The following is a 21,659-nucleotide window of genomic DNA, read 5'->3' as shown; positions in this document are numbered from 1 at the left end:
TCCTAGGAGTAGAGAAAACTTCGGAAAAAAATTTCCAAATACCCCCACACCATCAAACAACCAACCTTCCCTCTTCTTCGGTGGCTATGAGCTAGAGGACCCATTAGGAAAACAACTTGAAATCTTTGAAGAGCCTATTGGGGAAGAAGAAGAAGAAACCATTCCACCAACCTACACAATGGCTGAAAATATAAATGGGATTAAAAATAGAAATGGATCTGAAAACAGAACTGAGGGTACTTTTCCCATTAGAGAAACTAATGGAGATGCTAGGATGAAAAACATAAGCCCCTATGCCCTTCATCACTTCCATGACTCAACCTCAGAGGACCCTGATACCCTTTTGTTTGAGTTTGTTGTCATCTACAGAACTTATAATTATACATCTGATGACCAGAAGTTGAAATTGCTCCCATCCACCCTTAAGGATGTAGCCTTGCACTGGTTCATGGGTTTACTTGGGGACAACATCACTACCTAGGCTCAAATGCAGCAAGTTTTCAATAACAAGTACAAGGATTATTGTAGGTCCAAAGACACCAAAGAGGACATCTTTAGAATGACCTTGGGACGTGATGAATCTTTGGAAGATTATGAGGAAAGGTTCCAACTCAGCTACAAAAGGGCCAAATGCACCCTCGATCCTGAATCACTCAAGTTATTCCTTCTTAGATGGATCAAGGAAGATCTCCTAGAAACCCTAAACATGTTGTCGAGAGGGGACATCCACCAGTTATCTTTTGATGATATCAAGACAGTTTTCAAAAATCATTCTAGGGCAGCCAGAAAGAAGGGAGGGGCTAGTCAAGCTTTGGCCAGATCATCCTCCTCCAACACATCCATCAAAAGTGAAATTGGAAACATGTTGGAAGACTTTAAGAGTGAAATGTTTCATACCCTTGCTCTGCAAATGGACACCATGTAGATCAAGAAGAAGCAGGAGGAAGCAGAAAGAGCCTTAGCTATCGTTTTCCCTAGTTTCACCATGAGGCACCCTAGAAATGAATTTCCATTGAATATTATAGATATCTGCTCGGTTTGTGGGAAAACCACTCTCGAGACAAGTTCCCTTCTCTGCCTAGATTGAAAGTTGTGTATCAAGGAACTGAAAGTGTGACTGAACAACTCTGCTATATCCACCAAAGGAGGCCTCAAGGACCTCAACCATACCAATTGGAATGCAAGGGGCATCCTATTCATATTACAACCCCAACCAGAATTCATCCATTCATCCTTGGTGTCATCCTTCTCATCCTTCATGGTCCATACCTTCTCCCTGGTCTTATGCACCTCAATACCATTCCCAACCTGCCAATCAATCATTTCGGCCATATGCTCCCCCACAACCTCAGTGGAATACACCATCATAGGGGTCAAGGCCTCGATACAACCAATCTTCAGCCTTACTACCTCCACCTCCATCTCAACCACATCTCCTTCACCCTACTTCACCTACGCAACCTCATATTCCTGCTCAGCCAAATATGAACTTGAATAACACCAGGCACAATAGGTTTACAGTGGAGAGACATCCTACCCTGCCTATGTTGTGTAAATTCAAGAAATCAACCTCGGGTCTAGAAGAGTGCTTCCATATAACCAACCTCCATCTCCACTCGAGGAGCTTGAAGAGGAAAATGAAGAGAGTGTGCCCCAATCCAATCCACTTCATTTTCCTAAAAGACTAATCAATCCTAGCTAGCACACCCTAAAAGAGGCTGAACTTCTGGGTGAATTGAAAATTTTGTGTGTTAAAATCCCACTCCTCCAAGCTATCAAGGATGTCCCCATATACAACAAGTTAATCACAGATAAATGCTTCAAACATCCTGAGAGGATAAATAAATACGCCCCTACTATTAATGTCATTGGACATTTATTTGACTTAATGTTGGGGAGAGTGATTTTCCTGAAGTATCTAGACCCTAGAAGTCTTGTGGTAGATGTGCACATTGACGGTATCATTCTCCCCCATACCTTGATTGATCTTGGGTATGCCATCAATGTGATGACTAAGGATACCATGCTTAAACTGAATCTCCAAAAATCATTAAAGAACACCACAACAGTCTTACAGCTTGTAGACAGATCCACAGTAGCTCCTGAGGGAGTTGTTGAGGATGTGATGGTCTGCATTGATTTCTAGGAATAACCTGCTGACTTCTTATTTCTCCAACCTAAGACCAAATTTAATGGTTATCGTCTCATCCTTGGAAGGCCATGGCTAGCCACTAATGATACTTACATAAGTAGCTGGGTCAGGAATATGACCATTAAAAATGGTCATTTGTCCAAGCAATTGGTCTTGTACCCTCCTACTCAGCCATCTCTAGAACATGACTTACCCTTACAGTTGGAAGAGGAGGAGGAATATGAAGTTTATATGCCACATCTTACCCAATATATACCCTATATGCTACTATAGGAGGGGGGCAACGTGATGAAGACAACCTAATTGATCAAATCCTCCATAATCAACCCCCCAACACCATATCTCTTGATGAGTTAGTAAAGAAATCTTAAGATAACCCTTGGATTGATTTGTGCCTAGCTGACTCAAGTCCTACTCATGTCAAGATGATATAATTTGGTCTATCTAAAATATTGAAAATCAACCCCTCTCTCTCTACACATCAGGAAAAGGAGTTATGTGGCATGCTAATAGAGCATCTGGATTCATTTGCCATGAATTATAAGGAAATTAATGGATTTCACCCTTCGGTGTGTGACCAAGTTTAGGAAGCATCACCAACACAAATTGAAGTCGCACCACCATCAATACCATATGAACTAGTAGCTTTGGTAGCTGTTGACCTAGTTGCTCCAGCAGTTGCATTTGACTGAGAAAAAGCGGAACTCACCACATTTACATCAAGGAAGGCTGAAAGTCAGTGTGCCAACCTCAAAGGAGAATGAACCCTTCCCTCAAAGACATAGTTAAAGAAGAACTATAGAAGTTGTTGGATGCACGGTTCATTTATCCCATCTCAAATAGTAAATAGGTGTTTCCTCTAGTTCTGGTCCCAAAAAAGAATGGAAAATGGAGGATCTGTGCGGACTATAGAGAGTGAAACAAGCCACCAAGAAAGACTATTTCCCTCTACCTTTCATTGATCAAGTCTTGGATGGTCTTGTAGGAAAGAAGTTCTTCTCTTTCTTGGATGGATTCAGTGGTTATAATCAGATCTAGATCAGCCCAGAGGACCAAGATAAAACCACCTTCACTTGTCCTTGGGGTACCTTTTCTTATAGGGTCCTTCCCTTTGGGTTATGTAATGCCCTTTCCACTTTTCATAGGGTTGTTCTGAGCATCTTTGTAGAGCTATTCCATGACTCTGTAGAAATCTATATGTATGATTTCACTCCCTATGGGTGTGATTTCCTAGAGGCTCTCTCTAACTTGGGGAAAGTGTTAAATAAGTGCATTAAAATGAACCTATCCCTTAGTCCTGAGAAGTGTGAGTTCTTGATGAATGTAGGGACTATTCTAGGTCACTCAATATCCCAGGAAGGACTACAAGTGGACCCAAATAAAATTTCTATCATAAAGAGGGTCCCTACTCCTTAGAAGTAAAGGGACGTCAAAAGTTTCTTGGGCTTAGCTAGATACTATAGGAGATTCATAAAGGACTTCAGAAAATTAGCCTCACCTTTGTTTGGACTATTGGCCAAGGACTCTGAATTTTGTTGGTCAGAAAGCTGCCAAGAGGCCCTGGAAACTGAAAAGTACAAATTGACTACTGCACCCATACTTCGAGGCCAAAATTGGGCTCTTCTTTTCCACATACATGTTGATGCCTTTGACAAAGCTATAGGAGCATCTCTACGCCAGATAGATGAGAAGTTTCCTTATGCCATTTACTTCATTAGAAAAAAAAATTCCAAGGCTGAGTTGAACTATACTGTGACTGAAAAGAGTTGCTAGCTGTTGTCCATTCCTTGAATAAATTTAGACACTACGTCACTTGTTACCAGACCTTTTTAGATATTAACCATGCTGCTATTAAATATTTTATGAACAAGCCTGGTGTGAATGCCAAAATCATTAGATGGTTGCTTTTATTACAACAGTTGGACCTTACTATCATTGATAAGCCTAGTGGAGAAAATGTAGTTGCAAATTTTTTGTCTAAACTTGTTTTTCCTATAGGTGAGGAAGGAATGGTTGATGATCAGCTGCAATATGAGAATTTATTTTCTATTTCAATTCTCTCTCTATGTTTTGCTGACATAGCCAACTACCTAGTGGTTTCACAGTTCCCTCCAAATCTGTCCTCTAAGGAAAAAAGCAGACTTATAAGAAAGAGCACCCCATTCACTTGGATTGGGGGAAATATCTTCAAGGCCCAAATCAAACTTTGAGGAGATATGTCAGGGATGAGGAATTATTTGACATCCTTCTGACCTGTCATGATGGGCCTTGTGGAGGTCACTTTACAGCCAAGAGGACAGCCTTCAAGGTACTGCAAGTTGGCTACTACTGGCCCAATCTCCACCAAGATGCAAGAAGATACACCAGTTAATGTGATCAGTGCCAAAGAATGGGGAAACCTACTCCCAAGGATGAAATGCCTTTGCAACCTCAAGTGACTATTGTGCCATTTAACAAGTTGGGCATGGATTTCATTGGGCCCTTTGATCCACCATTAGGGCAGAAAAGTACATAATTGTATGCACTGATTATTTGAAAAAGTGGATTGAAACCAAGGTTGTCAAGGTAGAAACATAAGAGAAAGTGGATGAGTTATTAAAGGAGAATGTATTTTACAAATTTGGGTACCCTAGAGAGCTAGTCACTGATCAGGGAGCTCAATTCACATCACACCTGATTGAGAATTTGTTGAGGCAACATAAGATCAAACACAGGAAGTCAACTACTTATCATCCTCAGGCCAATGGACAAGTAGAGGTTACTAACAGAGCATTAGAAGGCATTCTCACCAAGGTTATGAGAAGCAACAAAAATATTGGGCTAACAGCCTAGTGGAGGCCACTTGGGCCTACAATACAACCTGGAAGACAACCACTAGCTTCACCCCTTATGACTTGGTCTATGGAAAGAAGGCTCTACTCTCCATTGACTTTGAATACAACACCTTGAGAATCGCATCACAGTTGGATTTGGATGTTACAAAGGCACATCAAGAGAGGCTACTCCAGCTCAATGGTTTGGATGAATTCAATATGTAGGCCCTTCTACACAGAAATTATTCAAGTACAAAGAAAGGTTTGGCATGAAAAAAAAACATCAAAGACAAAGTTTTTCAAGAAGGATATTGGGCTTTTCTCTATGACTCTAGATTCAAGGAATTCAAAGGAAAATTAATGACTACGTGGTTGGGCCCATATATGATAGAAAAGTTCCATGACAATGGGATGTGAAAACAAGGACCATTGATGAAGAAGGTATCTCCTTGCTTGTCAATGGATACATATTGAAAGCCTAGAAAAGACCTCTATCAAGGGATGAGTTCATCAGTAAGGAAGTGAATGTGCTTGGAAGTGTCTCATCTTCCATCTCACCAAATTCTTGAAGACAATTTTTTACTTTTGTAAAAAATGAAAAAAACAATAAGTGATCTACGTGAAAACCTCTATGAGGCACCTGAGGCCAACTTTTGGGTTGAAAACCTCCTTGAGGTAGCCCAAGAGTGAAAAAAAAGGAAATAAAAATATCCTTGGGTGAAAACCTCCCAAGAGGCACCCAGGGCAAGAAAACAGGTTGAAAACCTCCTTTGAGGCAACCTGTGTGTCTTTCAAAATAAAATAGAGAAAAGACAAAACAAAATGCGTGGCAGGGACCTCAAACCTGCCCACTAATAAAATTCTATGATTTCTACAAGTTTTTAAAGGAAACAAAGGACTCATATTTCAAGGGAAATCAAGCCAAGAATCACCCCATTATTCCTTCATTCACCTTATATCTTCCATGCCTACTATGTCTCCTTCATCGATCCTCACTTCTAGGCACCAAAAACCATTTTTTATGCAGTTTTTTGACTTCTACAAGGTTTCATGTAGTTACTATAGGAGTTTCCTATAGTACTACATGATGCCTTGAAACACGACAGGAATGAAGTCCCAATTGGAAAATTATGATGTGGGCCTATTCTAGGTTGAAAGAGGGGCCCATACACCTCCCACCTCTCACCCAACACTAACTCATGACCATACCAACCTTTGTGTCCATCAAAAACCACTCAAAAAAAATGAAAAAATACACACACAAAAAAAAGAGAAAAAAAAAAAAAAAAGTCCAAGGGACATGCCATCACTGGCCTCACTCACCTACCACTGCGTCTCCTACATTGCCATCATTTCACTCCTACATCACCACCCATCCCTCCTCCAAGTGAAAAAAAATGATGAAAAAAGGCAGCTACAGGATTTCCTGTAGTAACTACAGGAAACCCTGTAGCAACCTGTGTTATCACAATATTAGTTTCTCCATGCATTCTCCTTCACCATCCATGCAAGTAAAGAGCTCCAACACCCCTGCAGACATTATGACACCTATCCATAGCTCAAAAATAGTAGCAGGGACCAAGCACCTACACACAACAACAAAGAAGACAACTACATCAGCTAGAAGAATCAACAAAAAAGGGACCAAGGAAAAGCACTTACCTAAACAAAAAAGAAGCACAGCAAAGTCACCCTCCATCATGCATCCACCAAGCGAAGGAAGGCACAGGTATGGCACCTCACCCAAATTATTCCCTATGTACGATATGATAAAAGTGTAGGAGTATGAAAAATTTTGATTTTATAAGCTGGAGGTGGCCAGTTAACTTGGCCACCCTCAGCTCGAAAACAAAAATTGAACTCCTAGTCAGCCTGCCACGTTGCAATGTCACATCAAGGAGAATGGGTCGAAAAGGTGGTCGATTTAAGTTGTGAGAGTCGGTGATGATTATGAGGGTATGTTACATGATAACCAACGATGGGCCAATGATCCTAAATAAGAAATCGCATACACTGTCAGCCAATTCAGCGCTCCAAGGAATTGACCATAAAAAAGCAAACATTCCAAACTTGCATGCACCATTTGTTCATTTTGATATCAGAGAATACCGGGACTACCTTGGAAATCCATCAAGGAAGCAAACCTATTTTAGCCACCCTACAGGAAACATAACTACATGAAAAAATACAAGAAACGTAGTGAGCTACAGGAAGCATTGGAAATTCATAAAGAACTCTCCAAGGGGGTGCCTAGGGTCCAGCGGTTCAGCAATTCTCCTCATCCAAAGCATCACAGTGAAAGGTAGGTGGTCCATATCTCCTATGTTTGAAATTGCTAGCTAAAAAAAAAAAAAAAAAAAAAAAAACTAAGTTTTCTAAGTGATTACAGTGGGCCTGGGGTTTTAGACTGAATTGTACGAAGTTTAAAATTTGTGTGGAGATAGAAAGAAATTGAAATCATCCACCAATATTATAAACTCTTAGGTGCCCTAGAAACATTAAGTTTAGTATACCAACCTCCCTACAGTCAGCAAACCAGAAAAGAGACATCTCAAGAGGATTTAACAGAAGGGAACCCACAAAGACATCCGGGATACACCTCCATCTGCCTGTGGTAGAAATATTTAGAAGGCATAACTGTTTGGGATTCTTTGAGCTTCTTAGAGGCTATGATGATGGCGTAGCTCAATAATTTTCGATGGTACTCAACCCTCAAGATAGAACCAATGCTACTACTATGGTAAGAGGACTGCCAATTACAATTACTCTGGAAGTAATTAGAAGAATCACTACACTTCCTTAGGGAATGCAATGGAGAAAAGAGGATAAGGTTGCAAGTAGTTTTGCTAAGAAAAACTTTTTCTTAAGGGATGAAGAGCCAATTGAGGACAAAAATGGGATAAGAATGGAAATCCTTCCCTATCCTTGGAATGAGTTGAGATATCATATTCTCAAATATATTTCTTGTGAAGGGAGGCTCAATATAATCTATGGCTACCAATTTAGACTCCTCCATGAGTTAATATTTGGAGAGGAGATACCCATTGACAGAAGACTTAGTACACCCTACTTCTTGTTGCAATCGATAATAAACATGAGCCTAAAGGTCCACTGGGAAAACATTAGCAATTGGCACACCATGGACTTATTAAACTAATACTAGAGGCCGGCTAAGAATCCCTATTCAATGGTCCACATTTAGAGACATGGACAGAGAGGTTGTAATTTAAATACAAGCCCTTGAATATGGTAGGGAAAATATCTCTAGTGGTGAGGAGGAGGCAGAAGAAGATGAAGAAGAACTTGAAGAGGAAGAAGAAGAACTAGAGGAAGAAGAGGAAGCAGAAATAGATAAAACAGAGGAAGAAGAAACAAAATAATAAGAAGGAGAAGAGAAAAGTGAGGAGGAAGAATAGAAGGAAGAAGAAAACCCAGAGGATGTGCTAAATATTGTTTTGATGTGCCCTCTTAACCTTTCATGTCTAGGGAAACTAGCTTTTCTTGCTCTTTTTGTGAATCCTCGATTATGATTGGAGTCCTAGTCCTTGTTTGATCCTGGTGCTCCTCCTTGTTTTGAAATACAGGGGAGTCTTCCTTTGTCTTTTCCCTTTTGACTTGACAGGTGTGCTTATGGCAGTCAAGGAAACAACTGCCTCCTTCTCAGGTTCCTCGAGTTTGGGAGCCAAGCCTCCCTAATTTTTAGGAAGTTGTTGGTAGCTTCAGTTGTATAAATAATAAGGCCTAGAGCCTCATTATGATTCAAATTTTTAATGTAGCCAAGAGGCAATTTCGAGCTAAGATATTGTGATTGTTATTCTCATGTTATTTTTGACATTTTGATGATAATTAAAATGGTTTCTTTGATCCATCACTGAGTTGAATCAAAGGGCTGAATATCTTGGTTTAGGTCCCAACCCTAGCAGCAGAGTTCCTCTTTTTGTACGTGTATTCTTAGATTAGAATCATAGATTAGTTGCTAAAGTTATCTCTACTTTATTTGATTTACAAGTCTTTGAATGATTGGTTAGTTTTTCTTCCATTAGTTGGAGAAGTAGATCAGTGTGACAGTAATGAAAGAAAATGCTTCAGAAAATCTTGTGACAGTGGCCTCTTCCTCATCTCCCTCATGGGATCATGGTTTGAAAGCCCCACTCTCATAGCCCCAAAAACAAATTTATCTTTTGATCATTGCATAGCTTAGGATTTCTTGTAGAGTAGATCATTGTTTATGATTCCTTCGAAGCACCTGCAATTGTCATTTTTGTTTCTTGAGTTTTTTGTAGACTAGAAAGCATTCCATTCCATAGATTTAAGTGATTAGCCATAAATAAATTAGTTTCTCAAATTCAACTCATATTTTCCACATTTACATAAATTTGTGCATGAATGAAGAAGAGAATATGTGTTGTTGCAGGAGTTGTTGATCTGCAGGGAGGAACTCATTCAAGAAGAGAATATGTGTTGTTGCAGGAATTGTTGATCTGCAGGGAGGAACTCATTCCACCAGCCTCATCTAAGTATTCTCCAACTCTTGCTCAATCCTACCAACAATTAATTCAGATTTCTATTTTGTAGCCACCGTGGCTAGCCACCTTGAGCGAATCTAACCATCCTAGAGATTTGGGATGATCCTTGGGTGGCGTGCACCTTCCCCATACCTTATTCCACCATCATACATCCTCTCGACACTTTCTTTCACCTTCCCTACCTTCCTACATCTTTCAGCTAAGTTTCTTATAGTAAATTAGGACATCGTGTAGTAACTACAGGAAATCTTGTAACAACTACAGGAAACCCTGTAGCAACCTGTTTTAGACTATTTTGGGCATAAATGATGATCAAAGTCTAGGGTAGGCCTTCAACTTGACATCCATACCCCTCAATGCCATTTTGGACCAGCTTTCCCATACCTTCCTCCTCTGCAAAAGATTGGATTATTAGCTTAGCATTTACATTTCTAAATTGCAAACCAAAAGTATCTTTTCTACAATGTTTAGCTAGTGCATGCATACATCAGTCATAGAAATGTTAGGATAATTTCCATGCCTACTTAGTCCAAATAGCTAGATGATAGAATGCAAGGATAAATTAGGTTTTTTCTACAAGTAATATGTGATAATTCTTAGCTAGTGTTGTAGTGGCTACAACTACCCTCCAAAATTTTTCCTTAGCTTCGTTTTGGAGCCTCCCTACCAACCTTTCACAACAGCATGTCTTATCTTGTCAAGTACACAAGATTCAGTGATTTTCTTACAGAATGATAGCTTGTCCATCAAAGCTTGTTGCATCACCATCACGGGTTGTTTCACCAGACTTAGTCCAGCTGGAGGCTGAGCAGCTCCCTCAAGAAATTGCACAATTTTGGAGGGCAACCAACCTTTCTTCCAGAAATTGTGCAATTCTATCTGGAAGCTTGCTGGGCTCTAGAGTTGCACCAATCTACCTATCACTATTCACTGAGAAAATTACACAATTCCTCCTAGCAGGGCTGCTCAACCTAGAAAATGCGCAACTTTGGGCAGCAGTCAGCTGCTCTGCCCAAAAATTACACAATCCCTCTGGGCAGCCAGCCCAGCTCCCTCCCAGAAATGCACATTTTTTTCCTCCCAGCTGAGCAGACTATTGCATGTGCAGTTGAGTTGACTGGTTCCCTCTGGGGCCGAGAAAAACTGATTTTCATGCATGGGATTCTCCTCCCAAGGCATCATGTAAAGGAATCTCTTGTTTCAAGGATCTATTTTTAGCAGTTGGAGGTTACATGCAAGGATCATTTTAGAAACCTCCCACCAAGTGTATCTTTCCCTAGATTTGTGGCATGCGCGTCGCAACCTTTATTTTATCGAAAGTCATCAACTAAACTCTGTAGAGCTCATTTCTCGCATCGATCTTGTATTTATGACATCCCACATTACATCTAAGAGTCGTCAGCACATTCAGTTCATTTTTTTTGGGGTAAGCCCGCTTTTCATGTCTTGTGCTGCGTTTCTGGCGCTTGCTATCATTTTCATACATACTAGCTTGTACTAGCACTGTTTTAGTTTTCGTTAACATCTCACTGTTGTTGCATGCATGACACTATTTTGCACAGACGGTCGCCATTGCAGCGACTCACTTCACACACATGCATCCTTTCCCATTTTCCAAATCCTGCACTTCTTGTTTGCATGAATGATCATTCACTCTTGGTTTAACTCATCTCATCATGATTTCGCACTTCTCATGTTTTCAGTCACCCGTCTATCGGAATGGGCTGCCTTGGCCCAGACCGTGCCTTGCCTAACTAGTATTGCACATTTCCAGAAGAAAATTCTTTGCCTTCCCACCAGAAATTACACAAGTCTAGCCAAGCACTGACCTCCAGGCTTGCATTGTGCAATTCTTGGAGGCAGTGTCCTGTTGGCCCCAGAAACTTCGCAATGCAGTTTTCTGGTTCCACGTCACTGCTGATTGAAATTGCGCATTGCGTAGTTTCAGTCCTCAGTAGGCCAATATGGACTATGCATTTTGTAGTTCCAATAGTCAGTCAACCTCCAGATAACCTGGACTGTGCCTTGCACAATTTTGGCAGTCAGTCTCCCGACCTCCCGATGGAAATTGTGCGACCTTCATGATCATTCACACTAGTATGTTGCAAGTTAGTTCTCAAGTTTGTTTTGGCTTTCGACTCAAATTGCTTTCCATGAGTGTTGCAATGTCTCTAGGTATCGCATGTGTTCATCTGCCTCTCAGCAGCACAGGTACAATGGTTTCCAGGAGAGCATAGTCGAAGACACTATTTAGAGCACACTTGGGGATGTAGTCGATCAAGTGTCTATGAACTTCCCTACCCACGAAGACATCAAGTTGTTCATAGACAAGGACATCAAGATATGATGGCAGCAACATCACAGTAAGAAGCACCATCAAAATCAGCTGAAGGAAGCATACCGAATGTAACAAACGCAAGAGGAAGGTTGTTAACAACGTAGAGGTAGAACAAAGTCGCAAGCTCAGCCATATCCACTTGTGATAAAAGAAACTTTGGAGGCTTAGCCTATGAGGTGATGGTGCGACATGAAGATCGTGTGAAGACAGAGAACAGAATAGAGAAGGAGTTACATGTGCTGAAGCAGCAACTCAAGGAAGAACAAGAGTTGCATAGACGAGAGAATGAGTTGCAGCAGGAACAGGTACAACAATGGGCACAACATGCACTCACAGATGAAATTGTGCCCGTACAAGTTATAGATCCATCATAGCAGCTGACACAGAGCAGACATGGTGAGCAGTGTTGTTAATCACGTGCAAGGGAATTCAGTAGCATGCATGTCATTGTGTGCACGCATGTGATCTAACCCATTTGGAACACTCACCAAGGAAAATACAAGAAGCAATTGACTGGAGTTGAACATGCAGTTGACAGTTGATGTGCATGGCCACCATCACACACTGGAATATTAGCACAGACACTATGCATTAGTGTGTTGCCAGCTTGGCCACACCTAAGAAGACCAGTGCATGTTAGGAGACGAGTTGGATGGAGGAGCCACACCAATGCACCGAGATGCAACGGAGACAAGAGTTCGCTTTAGCAAGATGTCACCATGGAGCGCATGCACACCATCACAGAAGACCAAGCTTGGCATTAGTTCACCACCTTCACCATCACAAGCATGTCAAAAATTTGGTCTCTTCACAACGGACTGAATGTCAATGATGTCTTGCGTGGCTTGCTCAAGCCATTTTATCTCACATGGGCACATGTGCATTGTAATGTAATGTCTTGTCAAGTGGAATTTCAAGTGTCGATAGTTGGATGTAACAGTCATAGAGTAGATGAACTGTCACAAAGGGGAATGTCAAGGGTCACCCCACCCTTTGCTATAAATATAACCTCATAACTCATTGTAAAGGATTTTGGTCAGCCAAGCTTCCGATAGGACTATCTTAGAGAAAGCTTGGACAGTATTGTAATGAGCCTCAGCTTCTCCACAACACAGAGCTAGTACATCTCTTTGGAGGAGCAGGCGGTTGTGGTTGTAACGTTCCGCTGTCAGAACTAGTGGTTGGACATGGATGTATTGTATGAATGGAACTTACACTTCTTAATATAGCAAAGCCATTATGTTTCATGCATATGTTAAATTGTATTTTATGCTATCTGGTTTACTCTAAATGATATATGTATTGGCTTGCTTACGCTGCATGTATGGACTATTCTGTATAAGTATGTATGAATCTTTCTGAAATGTGATGTTTGTTTAACCATCACTTTTGATTGCTTGCTAACCTGCTTTCCAGCTTGTGATGCATCTTCGCTTGTGTGTTCCCTTCCAAGCTGCATATTATTACAGGTTTCCAAGGGGCACACTCACTTCGCCCTCAGTGCATTAGAACCTCTCATGCACCTTCCTTGACTTACTGCAGCTGTCACACCCTTACTACCAACAGGGACATCTTACTTGCCTCTGCACAAAATCACGGTCAAGGCATTACTGTATGACCCACTGCTGGAACTCCCACACCAAATGGTCTGAGATCTAATTGGGACTTCTTACTGGGGAGATCCCCTTACATTTTGGCGGGTCCAACACCGTCAACAACTAGGTAATTTCATGTCATTCCATAGCACTTTCTATTGAGCACTTTCATTTCCTTAAAATAGGAAAGCATTTAATTTCTGCATTAAGGATAGCTTTACATTCACTGTTAGTTGTTAGCCTCCTTCTGTACAATAGAATACTGGTTTGAGAAACCCTAGTGGTATATCACCCCAATTGAGAAGAGACAAGAGTATATTGTTGCATATGTTGTGCATATCAGTATTGTCACCTCCAAGTTTGTACGAACCCCGAGTTGATAAAATAAGTTGGTCACCCTAGGAGTTGCAGTATCCTTGTTGCAATACTGGGGCTCATCATCAATCTCATTAAAAAAAAAAATAGGTTCCCATGAGGATAGTTCTTTTACAATGTCAACCTCATTAAAAAATGAAATAGGTTCCCATGAGGATAGTTTTTTTACTATGTCAACCTCATTAAAAAATGAAATAGGTCTCCAGAGCAGAGTTCCTTTACTTGTGTCAAGCTCGGTAAAAAATGAAACAAGGTGTCATGAGCATGGTTCTTTTCATGTGTCAAGCTCGTTAAAAAATGAAACAGATCCCCTTCCAATTCGAGTCTTTGATTATATCTCGTAAATTCCCAGTCGAGTCTTTCACTTGATGTTGTAAATGAACCTTCAATCCATCGACTTATTACTACCCAGTAGTCTACTTAGGTGAATGAAATGAAGCTTTGGGGTAATGTACCTTGAATTGAGTCATTCTGTTGGGGGCATGTATTGGAATTATGGTAAATGTGTTGTCCTTGATGGCAACCCACTCACAGGTCAGTTCAGATTTGATAAAGGGCGGCTCACATTATAACAGGTAAATTCAAAGGTAACAGGGAAATGGTACAGAAGAACAGGATGTTGGAACAAAGGAATACAAATCAGAATCAAGAAATTGAAGAAAAATAATGTTCTCAGTTGTATTAAGTTGTATACGCTGGTTCACCTAGCCTAAGTATCATATACAAGCGAGTTCACTAAACAAAAAGCGTGTATATGTATGCATGCACTTTCACAAGAGTAAAAGTGCGTATGAGATGAAAAATTAAGGAAATTAAGATAAATGAATACCAAGGGTCCATACCATGGTATTAACCCACAATATTGAGTGGAATAACAATTATTTGATCCCGTCTAAGAATACCACAGGTTCTATGTGTTGTTTTGGTCTGAGGTATTGAGAAAGGCTAAAACTATATAAGGAGGAGAAGATCAAAGGGCTAAGTGTGCAAGTGAAAGGGTCTTTCATGAATACTTCTATCTGAAGAATATTTTATGTTGTAAGGGATATGGTTATGATATGATCTGAAATATCTTGTGCACCCTTGGATACAATGTTGGATCGGGATCATGAAACCTAAAATGACTTATCATTGTATGATCTGATAATTACTGGGCTAGATCTGAATTCTAACGCATGTTTTATCCTATAAATGTTTTTATCTCGGCATGACTGAAGTCTGGAATAGCCGTGAAGTTATAAGTTATTATTTGTAGATCTATACGCTAGTTCGTCTTGATGAAGGCACGTATACATGTTGGTTCAGCTCTTCCAAGTAGTGTATGCAAAAGAAAAATTTGTTGTTCAGAGATGACTAATCTATCTTATCAGTGTTGTTATTTTATTGTTGTTTGTCAATGATGTATTCTTTCAATCTGAAAGTAAAATTGATTGTATAAGGAGATTGAGTCTGGTTGATTGATTGATTGAGTAAGAAGGGTGATCTTTACAGTTATCTGTTTAGAACTCTGTAATTTGACAGTAGATCTTCAGAATGTCACTGATTAGTACAGTTTATGGTTCATAAGTTTTATGATTCAGTATCTTTAGAGGTATATGCAGGTTGGGTTAAAGGAAGTAGTGTATAGACGCAGGTTGGCTTAATTGAAGTAGCGTATATATTCTGACATGACTTCTGAGGTTGCAGTTGGTTCTGGTTGTTGATGCAGTGTTCTAGGTTCAGATCTGTGTACTGGTTACAGTGATCTGTCTATTCTAGTTGATTGGTTGAATTTTGATTAAGTGTCGGTTGATTGAGTTTTCAGTGATTGATTGATTCAGTTGTGGTTGATTTAGAGATTGATGATTGAGTTTCAAAGTTGATGAGTTTCAGTGATGGATTGATTTAGTTGTGGTTGATTCAGAGATTGGTGACTGGGTTTCAGTTATATCAGATATTGATGATTGAGTTTTAGTGATTGGTTGATGCAGATGTATTTGATGGTTGTATTGTAGTGATGATTGATTTTGAGCTTCAATGTTACTGATGGGTCCAATATGAAAAATTGATGAAATGTGGCCTTCATCTTGTATTGACGTGTACAAGGAGTATCCAGTCTGAAAATTTATGAAACATGGTCCCTAAAGGATACTGAGGGTTGGAGCCTTCAGTGAGGAAGTTGAAGCTTCATGCCAGTAGTGGCTGGTGATTAGATCAGGGGGTTGGAGATCCCTTCCAGTAGTAGCTAGAGAATGAGTGAAGGTGGTTGTCTTCTGTAGTCTTGTGCCTACGTACTATTGATAATATCAGCTAGTGCAAGAGCTAGGAGGTTGTAGCTCCCTTCCAGTAGAAGCTAGAGAACGAGAGAAGGTTGTAGCCTTCTGCGAGTGGGTTCCTGCATACTAGTATGAGTTTGCACCCGTACAAGATTGTAAACAAATTATTCTTTATATTAAAAAGAAGATAAAGACAATAGCAACAGGTGATTTTTCTCCCCCATAGGGTTTCCACCTTAAATATTGGTGTTCATGTGTGTTACTTATGTGTGATGGTCTATTTATTACACGCAGGTTCAATTAGTAAAGTCACGTACAAAATCTGAATATGAAATGGAAAATTTTATTTATTTGAAAATACTGATTCACCCCCCCTCTCAATATTTTTCCCAACAACATGCAAACTTATCTCAAGCATAGTTTATCTTTTTTTCAAGCTTGTGTAAAAATGAAACCAAATCCAAGCATAGTTTTTTCCCATGTTTCAAGCTTGTGAAAAAATGAAACCATCTTCAAGTATACTCAAGCATAGTTTCCCATGTTTCAAGCTTGTGTAAAATTGAAACCATTCCCACTTTACCTCTTGTGATTGCCATCTTTATAAGCTTGTTTTTCCATATGAGCCTTGGTTTGTCCATTCCATCGTCACCATCTCTTTGACAGATCATATGCTTTCACTTGGTTGTTTTACCCTTGCCTGAGGAACATCTGCAATGAGTGGTATTATTAGCCAGCCTCTTGACCTTTACATTTTTTTAGCAGTTCCATCATGACCAACACTAGTTGCTATCATTTTATACCACTCATTCTTCCAAGCAGAGTCATCTTTAGGTTCTTTTCTAAATCTCGAAATATGAAAAGATTGTCGAGCACTTGTATTTTCGATCTCCTAAAAGTAAATGAAAAGATGTCTACTCAGTATAATTTTAACCCTTTTCTGGACTGAGATAGACTATTGTACGAAAAGATAACACCTTAGTCGAACATGGGTAAGAGGTTATATTGGATATCGTTTTCTACCTTTTCGGATTCAAGAGACTATTTACAAAAAGGGACCTTTGGAGTTTTCTTTTCTGCCTCTTTTTCAAACTCTCTAAACATGAAAAAGTTGTCAATTTAACCCATCGTAGAACTCATAAAACTTAAATGACACAGGACTTGTCACCATGACGAGACCGAGCTACTCCTTCCTAGGGCTCGTTAAACTTACTAGGATGGATTCATCCGAAGGATGAACTAATACGACAAACATATGGTATCTTCTTCAAGCTTGTGATTAAAAATAAATAGGTACTCACTAGAAATAATGGGGGGAAATGAAATTGAACATCTCTTGTATTTTGTGTAAAGGCAGCAGGTTTCTCTTGAACATGACATTTATTTGTTGCTCATGTTGGGTTTGGGTTATCCTCACTTCATCAGTTGTCTTCCTGGGTTTTGGGAATCAATTTTGCCTCTCATCTAATTATATTTCCTTCTCATCATGACCTCTGATCCTATGTTGAGTCAAATGCTTCCAAACTTTGGAGTCGTGTCGTCGGTATGTTCAAGAGAAGTCCCATTTGCATTTTTTACCACTTATACATTGTCTAACCTTTCTTCCACAATCTTGAATCAAACTTACCTACTCTACTATATCTTTTGTTTTCTGTCAATAATGTGGGATACATTATGGTCCTCCTTCGACGGATCACTTCATGTCGACTTCAGCTCATTATCCAGGAAGATGATTTGGAAACTCCCTTCCAGTACCCTGGAGCTTGCATGCCTCAATGGAAAGTTATTCGCATTCAACGATAGGTTCACATCATTGACCTTTGATAGAATGATTCTGTGAGTGTTCGACTTCAACTTAATTATTCACACTCATGGATTGTGTTGTTGTACCTTGAGAACCATTTTCATTATTGGTGGTTTCTCTCGTTCCTAATAATGGTTTACATCATTGACTAGTAATCAGGTGGTTTTATATCATGTTCGACCCTGACACATCTATTCACATGATAGAATTCGTACATTGATCAGATCGAGACAGAGATGAAGACCCTGGGTTTCATCTGATAAATCCAGGTTGCATGGAGTTATGAGCTATTCATGATTGTACACATGTTTCCCTCTATACAGATGGTTGTGACCATATCGTGGGTCCATATATATGATTCTTTCTATTTGGATGGTTGTGTCCATGTCATCGATCCATACACATGATCCCCTTTATTCGGATGGTTGCATCCAAGTCATGGTTTCATGTATTGTTATATGCCTATTCTAAGATGTACCATTAGGCATATTTATACCAAAGATGTCAGATATGTATATTGTCTCATGTTTAATTTGCAGATCTCCTAACAGTGTTTTTCTGGGTCCTTGCCTTGACTTGTAAAGCATTTCACCCATCACTCCTTGTTTTGCCTTCATGCTTTAGGGGGCATATGTTACACAATATTTTATCACACTTCCTGTTCCACATCCTAGAGCACCAAAATGATGAAAACTATGAAGTGTACTCACCATGAAACACATACAGAAACATCCCTGAAGAATGGAAGAAAAACTACCCTCATTCAATTCTGGAGAAGTTTGCCTGAAACCCTAGTTTTCAGGATCAGCGTGCTTTGCTCCATTGTTGGCCTGTGTTGATGGAAGGTTGCACCTTGTTGACCTAGAACTACTAGTGCAGGTATTGATAGGAAAATATGTGCTAATTCTCTTTAGGTAGTTTCTCCAAAAATGGTGCAGAAGCTTCTCTTAATAGAAGCCTCGAGAACGGTGAGCTGGTAGTTGTTGGATGAAGATATGGTCGAGTAGTACCATTTAGAGACTTTGATCCTTCCCTTAAGGATCTTACCCTTGGGAGAAGGACATTCTTCCCCCTTTGGTGGATCTCTAACTCCCTCTCCCTCACTATAAATTTGTTCTTCACTTTCCTCAATGGGTTGGTCATTGTTGGTTTCCATTCTTCTGCTCAATTGTGCTTAGATGTTGCCATTTTGGTGAGAGAGGAAAGGAGATCTTGTTAAGTTTGGCTTGTGTTGGTTTGATGGGGCCTGACCTAGGTTCTGAGTTATTTAGCCAAAAAAATCCCTACACTACTATCCCTTTCGGCATCAGGGCGCAAAGCGCGGACTGAAGTCTCACCCAAAGCAGTATGGGGGGATGCTGGAACCAAGTTTTTTCACCCTTGAGATGTTTGAGGGGTTGATTTAGTCTAACTATTCTTGCCTTCACGCTGGTCACTTCGTACGCTGTGATGACCTGCAAGACCTTCGCAATCTGTTATAATCACCTTTGCACAGCCCTAACCAGGGGCTAAGGTGATCTGAACTATTTCCCTAAATTATACCACAGATCTTACTTATCTTCTTCCTAATGTTAGTTAACTTCGCATAAACAGATATTTGATCTTTCATTCACTTATTCAACATATTCATACATGTTCATGCACCATATAAATAGCAGGAATGTAATTTATACCCAATACATTCAAAGCAGAAAATAGGAGATAAATACACGGGAATGATATAAAACTTCTCTTTATTAATGCTTCAACGGTTACAGACTCAACCTGCCCTGCGCACTCAGCTGCAGGGGTCCGCGCACTCAACTGCGGACTACTAGGCCTCTGCGCACTCAGCTACAGAGCCTTCTCCTACTCTACGAACCAAAACTAGACTTTACACTTTAGACATGACTCAACTCTTCATCATTAGACTTCTTAGATTGATTCTTTTACAACTTACAGCCTCACTCTACTTATACAATCCCATGGCCCGCGGACCATGGGTAAATCTCTATATCCGACCTTACATTACAAAATTAAGGGTGGACAACCCTATGACTCATTTACAAGCTACATGCTCTACACCCACAAAATGCAGAGCTTTTACATCGAAGTTATAATTTGTGACCAAAATCTAGGCTTTTAGCCCCAAAACTTCCCTTGGGGGATCTCGTGCCCAACAGGCCCCCAACACAAACATCGTGACTCGCCCTTGAGTCACTCTGTCAGTGCGGAGATCTTTGCACAAAGACCTCCCAACTCTGTCTGGACTGTTGCAAGATCGGCAGCGCACTGAGCAGCTGCCTGCTACACTTCCTGGACGCATTGTTCAGAAACAGTTGTAGTTGAACTTCTTCCCTGAACCTATTCCTGTGTGCCCTGCATCTACGCGAGCTTTGCTTCAATAGAGGTTGTAATGATGAATGCCTCATCAAACCATGGTTGTATGCGCGCCTTCAAAATGGCTTCCTTGTGTCAAGCAGCATCCACCTGCTCCTTGAGCGCTTTTGCCTGCTGCATTCACGCCAACCTGTATGTAAGGGCAACCATCTGCGCGATCCCTTTTATCTCATCATATTTTTGTTGCAGCTTGGGCACCTCTGTTTCTAAGCATTGTATGTTCGGTTCCTCCTGCAGAGTGGTGAGAACCTCGAACGACTCTTCAAATAGCCTGGTGCAGTGTTTCACTACATTGTTGACCTCTACTATGGCCGTTGTAATCGCGTTGGCACGCTATTCCTTAACCTCTGGCGGCATTGAAGGTTGCGCCTTCAATTGTATCTCAGTTATCTGAAGGTTCAGCGCCAGCAGAACCTTGGCCATCTCTTCCTTAACCTTGTGCATCCCTGCTGCTAGTTTCTGGATGCACGCCTTCACTGGTTGCTCTGCTTGGATGGCGAACTCAAGAACCATCTGGAAAGCTTCGTCGACCACCTATACAATCTATCGATTCTGCGCCACTACCTCGTCGTGCTGCAAGCTCAAATGTTCAATGTTGATGCGCTACTCGCTCATGGCCTGGAGCATGCAACCCTCCCTAGCTTGCAGTTCTGCAGTAACTCCATCTTGCAAAACATAGAGTGTCTCCCGAGGGAGCGGAGCCATGTTTATCCTGATCCCCTTTAATCCGCTGACCATAGGCCTATCGGGCTCATTTTATATCACGAGTGCTCCCTCTAATAGCACTATAGTGTTGGTCATGCGACGCACAACATTTCCTCAGTCACTGTCGTGCCTAGTGCGAGCCTGGTTGACACAGTACCAACCGGTGGAGTGCGCACCTGCAACTCATGTATCTACGCTTAGAGGGCCCCCAACACCGTCTAGCGTTCCTACGCAAACTACTGGAGGGCCTCCACAGTGACGTCCCTCATTGTTTCCCCAATGTCATGTAGATCCCCCTCAGTGAGCGTGATCAGGTCAAAAGAAGTTTTTGAGGCCTTAAACTTCTTTTTCGGCCCCACCTGCTCTCTTGGGAATTGTCATTTCATCTGTGTGGATGCTAGCTACGAGTCTGTGCCACCTCCTCTGGATCTGTTTCTTGTTCGGGTGAAGGCGACTTCTGGCCTTCATGCTCCTTCTCTGTTGCCTTCTGCTGCTCTTCTACTGCCTTCGCGGTGTCCCATGCTTCCTGCGCGTTGGCTCCTACTGCTTCGTTCCTTCTCTTCTCTGCCAACTGCGCCATCCGCAATTTTTCCTCCTCCTTTTTCCTTTGTGCAGCGGACTTCTCCACTTCCATCACGGAGCTGGCTAGAGTGCACCACTCTGGTGGCCACGACTCAAGGACGTCGAATATGACATCATCCGTCGCCAGATAAGGTAGCT

The 21,659-nt window shown here is 40.9% G+C and overlaps 1 pseudogene; it reads right to left on the bottom strand.

Moving 5' to 3' along the window:
• Positions 1 to 20,747, bottom strand: part of LOC149262694 (putative kinase-like protein TMKL1) — a 39,908-nt pseudogene extending 19,161 nt beyond the window's left edge.
• Between the last annotated feature and the right edge of the window lie 912 nt (positions 20,748 to 21,659).

This window comes from Pinus tabuliformis, chromosome 6, assembly GCF_031772625.1.
Source record: "Pinus tabuliformis cultivar Carrire ecotype Pingquan chromosome 6, CPIR1, whole genome shotgun sequence".
NCBI lineage: Eukaryota > Viridiplantae > Streptophyta > Pinopsida > Pinales > Pinaceae > Pinus > Pinus tabuliformis.
The sequence above is the reverse complement of the archived record's forward strand: the minus strand, read 5'-3'. Positions and strand labels throughout refer to the sequence as shown.